Below are 6,364 nucleotides of genomic sequence, written 5' to 3' on the forward strand. Positions count from 1 at the left end.
GGTCATTCCATTATTTTTCTAAGACTGCAATTTTTGAACATGGCTTTACTGGATATCAGGTGTTCAGTTGGCCTTTTTTTTTTTTTTAATAGATGACATCAATATCAAGTGGCATATAAAAGCTATCCCAAACTATGATTGCCTTATTAATCAATTCATAAAACTGATCAGGAAAATGTTCAGGGATCTGTTAATGTAGTAATTAAGAAATAAATCTAACCTACTTCTGTTGGATAAGTAGTCTTTTAAAAAAGTGTGGTGATAAAATTCCAGCAAATAAATGCATCTTATTATTTAATCTGCTCTTCTCTCTCTTGACCTATACTTTTTGTTCTGTGGCAATGTGTCTAGTTAGCAACTAAAAATATTTCTCTTTTCTGAGTGAGGCTAGCTGTAACTCGACAGATCAGTTTCCTTTTGTTGTTCTTTTCTTCTATCTTGGAAAAGCTGAGCATATGATTTCAAGGTTATTTTTTATTTTTTATTTTTAAGCGCGAATGCAGTCCCCCACTACCGCAAATTATGCAGTTGAGTTTCCCATATTTGGGAAAATTGGAGGGGTCAGCGCATCTGGAGTGCAGTGGATAAGCCTCGCCCTGGGAAAAACACCTTCATGATCACGGTATCTCCCCTGCCAGGTAAGTATCAATTTCAAGGTTATTAAAAGAAATCCAGAGCTAAAAGATTAGATATATATTTTGAATGTTTAAAAATCATTCCATATAAATACTATTATTTCTTTGTGCCATCACATTTAATCAGTATGGGCAACATGAGCCTTTCAGAAGTAATAATCAGTTTATCAGGACTCTGGACCAAACCATTTACTGTTAAATGAAAGAAAAATATTTATCTTATTAAAATCACTGTACTGGAGAACTTAAATTAGTGATTAAAAATCCATGGCCCCATTAAAAGTTGAAAAGAATGATGTTTGACCAGAGGAAGAATGATGTGGGCATAATTGCTATAGTGCCCTGGAAATTCCACATATTTCACAAAGGATATCAAATTTCAAGATAAAGTTGGAATCTCAGGAAGAGTTTCTGGTCCCAGCCAGCTCTGCAAGTTTCTAGATCTGCAGAACCCTGTGTCCCTGTCCTCTACAAAGTGTAGTGTATGTGTGTTCCTGGTTCCTGATACCAACCCAAACACATGTGGGTAGTTTCCTTCACCTTCTGACAGTGATCTCAGGGCCAGTCTGGACAAACATGGGGACAGACTAGGAGTCTCCTTTCTCTGTTTGTCTAATTCCTCCACATTCTGCAGGAGCTGAAAGTCTCCATGTTATTTCTTCAGTGAAGTTTCCTACTTTGCTAAACCAGCCTCCAGCCCCGCGTCTGTGCGACTCTGACCCTCAGCACTTAATCTGTTGTCTAAACACTGCTGCATCGAGATAATCCCCAGCTCAGCCCTGAGCTCCCTCAAGGTCTCCTGAGTTGCCCTTCTTGGTTACTCTAAGGGCCTTCACGGATGTTTATTGAACAAAGGTGTTTCCTGTTTCCGTTTTGGCCTCTGTTTCTCTTCTGAGCCTCTTTATTTGCATTTGGATGTTGCCCCTCGCTTTATACAGGGCTTTCCTTTCAAGGATCCCTTCAGCACCTCGTACCAACTATAGCCCTGAGCTTATGGTCCTGGACAATTTATCCAAGGTCTTACACTCAATTTGTGGGAGAAATATGACCACCACCCACATCTCTCTGTTCTCTGAGGATAGGTGGTTTTTGTTTGTTTGTTTGTTTGTACTGAACAGCTGTCTAAGTAATTAATTAATTAATTTATTTATTTTAAAGATTTTATTTATTTATTTGACAGAGAGATCACAAATAGGCAGAGAGGCAGGCAGAGAGAGAGAGAGAGAGGAGGAAGCAGGCTCCCTGCTGAGCAGAGAGCCCAACGCGGGACTCGATCCCAGGACCCCGAGATCATGACCCGAGCCGAAGGCAGCGGCTTAACCCACTGAGCCACCCAGGCGCCCAGCTGTCTAAGTAATTTAAATATTAATAATTTCTCTTACATCTTCCCCGCTTGCTCGCTTGTGAGAGAGAAGAATCCAACTGTGGCTCCTTCTTCCATGGCAATCCTCTGGCTGGCTTTGGAGCTCTGTAGGAAACCTCAGGGAGGCCTTGGGCCTCAGCTCTCCCTGGGGGATTCTGAGGCTTGCCGCAGGAGGGGGAGGCCTCCTGAGAGCTGAGTGAATCACTTCCAAGTACTTGGGAGTTTTCAGGCTCCAGGTGCTACCTTGAAGAGAGAAGGATTCACAGTGGGGAAAGGAAAGTCCATCACAGTTTCTTGAATTTCTCTTTCTGACTCACTGTTAACTTCAGAGTCAGGAGTATTTTCCCCAAAGTGTGTCACTAAAATGTGACAAATGGATAATGTCCATTTCATAAGTCGGTGGCTGTGACCTGAACAGAGTGGCCGAGTCATTTACGAAAGAGAATTATTCAGGCAGGCGGTCACTGACTCAGGGCCGAAATCAGCAGCTTGCCCTGTCTTTTGGGTACCAATGGGACTGATGTTTCAATGCTGAAGCTCGATGCATTTTCTCTGAGCACACTCTCATCTGACTATAAAGAATTAGAGCAAGGACTCCGTGTGTAATTCACACATGACTCTGCATACCGGTTTACAATAATCATGGAATAAAAATTGCTTTGCCGAGAGATGCCATCCAGCACTGTTTAGCAGCTTGCTTCCAATATTGCATTTACAAAAATTACATATTTCATATAATCAGGCCTGTCTCTTACTTAATCATCCCACACATCATATAAATCTTTAAAATGGACAGGTCTATAAATCACTAGCATTTTTCATTTACCACTTATTCTAAGCCAGGCAGTTTCTTATTTAAATTGCCATACGAATAAATCTAATAATCCTTATTCACTTACATCATCTCAAACTTTAAATCTTATTCTGGCTGAGGTCATAAGTGAAATCAGTATTGAGGGCAAAACTAGCAGCTGTAACAACTATAATAGCTTGCCAAATTATATTAAAGGGCCCAAATAACATTAAAAAAAAATGAGGAAGAATTGCATTACATTATGAAAGTGTGATCTGCTGAATCAGGCCACTGTGGGGCCTCAGCAGGGCTCCGGCACGGGGCGTAGCTTCCGTGTGGGGCTTTGTGCCAACTGGAAGAGGGAACGGCTTGCCTAAATCCTTTGATTTACACGCCTTGATTAAAATCGAGATCAGGATTTCTCAACCTTGGCACTCATGATGTTTTGGTTCAGACAAGTCTTCGTCGAGGGGGCCTGTCCCGGGCAGAGCTGGATGTTGAAAAGTGCTGTTCCTCTCTCCCTGCTAGATGCCAGGAGTGCACCCCTGCTCCCAACTTGGGGCAACCAAACATGTCTCCAGACATTGCCAAATGTCCCCTGGTGGAAAGTCACCCCTGTTGATAACTACCGGTCTAGCCGATCAGACGGGATTGAATTCGAGCCTCTCCCAGGGAGCACCCAGGGAGGTTCGGGTGGCTCCGTGTCTTGTAAGAGGACTGGCCGACACCAGGCTCCCTTCCTTACCTCCTGCCCACTGTTGTGAAGGAGCAGAGTGTCCAATGTGCTTCTCAGACCCACTGAAGGGTGGACAGGGAGAGGGGTCCGGGGAGAAGGAACCACGAGAGGGAGAGTAGAAAGAACATTCAGTGAACAGGAAAATTCTCTGGACCCCGAAGTTCAGGACAGACTCATTCCTCGCCTTTCCGCGTCAAATGAGCAGCCTGCGTCTCTACCCTTTATGAGAGCACAGGGGCATCGCAGACCTGACATTCAGAGCAACTAGGTCAGCAGGGCTGTAGGATAACAATTACTTTTGTATGCATCTTAAATGGCCCAGAAAGGTTGTGCGATTTTGTAATGATCAAAGGAAGATGCCGTATGTTTGTCAAGGGGACGTTCAAATCTCAGGAACTGAGTCCGGAGAAACTTAGCATCATCAGACTTGTGCAGATGTTGAGAATGAGGAATCTGGTTTCCTCTCTTCTTATGGCTGGCAGATTGCATCTTATGATAGCGGGAGAGATGCCGACAGTTCATCTTCAGTGGTGGAAGGCACTGGCTGCAATTAGTTTTCCCAGAAAGATTCTGCCAGGTCTTTGACAGACTAAGGAGTTATTCCCTATATAAATCATTCTTGCTCTGCCATCTTAAATGCACATGCTTTTCTAGAAGGGCATCCATCCTGTATCACCCAGGCCTAAATAAAGTGAATAGTGCCATTACAATTTGGAGATGAGACTCACTGACAGCTCCATGTAACAGAATGCTGGGGTGGGGGTGGGGGTGAGGAGGCATTTGTAATTACGAGTTGGCAGTACTTCATGTCAAACTAATGGGACCAATGATATCATTTATACTGGGACCCAAAAGACAGAACCAGGAAACAATATCAGAATGAAATTTGTCGTGTCCAGGAACTCTCCATGTTGAAAGGTTTTGGATGAGCATGGAGAATCGCTCATTCCATTGTCTTAAGCCTAGGGTGACTTCAGAGTCACTAGGTTGTCAAGCTGATTCATTTTGTATAGGAAAGAGGTTATTAATCCAATTCAATTTTACCCATAAGTTTTGGAGACTCACCCCATCTTTACCCCTCTTTTTTTTTCTCTGTATAAAATATTGTTTTCATTCATGTTCTTTAGAGATGAGTGGAAAGCTCTCAGTGACTTCATTTGGTCATCCATTGGAAGATACAGATTATACCTTCTGGTACCTTCTCACCTAATTAGAATGTTCCAGAATGCCTGTTATTTAAGGTAGCATTATTACTTCAAAAGTAGAGTATAAATCTCCCCCACAGCCCATTTTCCCCGAGTTGATGGAGACAGGACGAGAATGCAGGGAGTATCCAATGCTGCCCTGGTGTGGCCAGGCCCCAAGGCCACAGTCAAGTTGCTATCTCTGTCTCTATCTTATCTTTCTACCGACCATGAATAGCAGCGGTTCTTGGCATTTCTGCTTTCAGAGTGGTTTCTGCATCTTGGTGAAACCCACTAGTGTGTTTTTCAAGCTATAGCACTAATAATCTGTAACTCAGAGGCTTGGGATAAAGAGGGACAGATGTTAAGACGGGATTTCCTGGCCTCCTAAGAGCAGCATCTGTGGGTTCTGCTCACTACCAGGGTGCTGAAACCCCTCACCCAAGGGCTCCTGTCAGCAGTGTGGTGCATGTGTTTCATTTGAGAAAGCTCTTTCTCAAAATAAACTTCCAAGGGTAAAGCCATCTCTGTGACAGGAGCGCATCAAGTCCTTTTAAATCAGACATGTGGTCAGCTGTGTAAACCATGCATCACAAGTCACTGTCTTATCAGGGAGCTTGATTGAGCTGATGCCTGCTTTCATGACACAACATTTTGTGTCTCACAGAAAAATATTTTGCATTGTTAATGACCTCTTTTATTCTAGGAGAGGAAAACACTTTTAGGCCAATATTGGTCTGTTCTCTGTAATCACTGATGCCTGATATGAGATATTTGTGCTCTCAAGTTGGTCACCTGAACCAATATGGCGGGGTGACGCCCACTAGAAGATTTCAGTCCAGAGGCCAACAGATGGCATCATAGCCGAAAAATGGGCTACGAGGTCCAGACTGCTTGCTATGGATAGCAGAGTCTTGTCTTTTTCATCACCCATGCCTATTAAATGTCATAACAACTATACCTTTCATTAAGCACTATTACATACCAGGCACCATGCTACACCCATTATGTGTATCTCATTTAATCTCACAGCAGCTTCGTGAGGTCCTGAGCTGGTTGCTTGCCTGTGTGCTCCCAGATCTGTCTCTGTCCTTCCCCTGCTCTGCTCAGTACCCTGTTTCCCGGGTTCCTCGGCTTTTAGTTAGGTTTAACCAAGAAGAGGCAATGGTATAGGCTGGTGGGCAGAAAGGCGGAAAAGGTGAGGGTATTTCTCTTTTCTTATTTATTTATTTATTTTTTAAAAAGGTCTTATTTACTTATTTGAGAAAGAGCATGAGCGGGGGGAGGAGGGGCTGGGGGAAAAGGAGCAGCAGACTCCCCACTGAGCAGGGAGCCGGACGTGGGACTTGATCCCAGGACCCCAGGATCATGACCTGAGCTGAAGGCAGATGCTGAACTGACTGAGCCATCCAGGTGCCCTGAGTATTTCTCCTTTCTTGCTCTGCTGCAGGTGGTGGCCTTGGCTTCTGGGCAGGTGTCAACACCTGTCCTGACACCATCTAGATGTGGTGGTGGCTTCCTGGTGCAGATGGTCTCTGGATTCTTCAATACTTTACTTGGCTTCTCAGCCCTTTCATCACTCAGGTAACCAGTTCTCCATATTAAGTGCCCTGTCTCTGAGTGATGCTTTTGTCCTGAGTGGAGTCTGACTGA

At 43.9% G+C, this 6,364-nt stretch overlaps 1 non-coding gene across 1 annotated transcript; it reads right to left on the reverse strand.

Annotated features, from left to right (window-relative positions):
• Positions 1–487: 487 nt before the first annotated feature.
• LOC132016920 (U1 spliceosomal RNA) lies at positions 488–646 on the reverse strand. The gene has a single exon (XR_009404058.1). It is a non-coding gene; the product is annotated as a U1 spliceosomal RNA (small nuclear RNA).
• Between the last annotated feature and the right edge of the window lie 5,718 nt (positions 647–6,364).

This window comes from Mustela nigripes, chromosome 4 (assembly GCF_022355385.1).
Source record: "Mustela nigripes isolate SB6536 chromosome 4, MUSNIG.SB6536, whole genome shotgun sequence".
NCBI classification, from domain to species: domain Eukaryota; kingdom Metazoa; phylum Chordata; class Mammalia; order Carnivora; family Mustelidae; genus Mustela; species Mustela nigripes.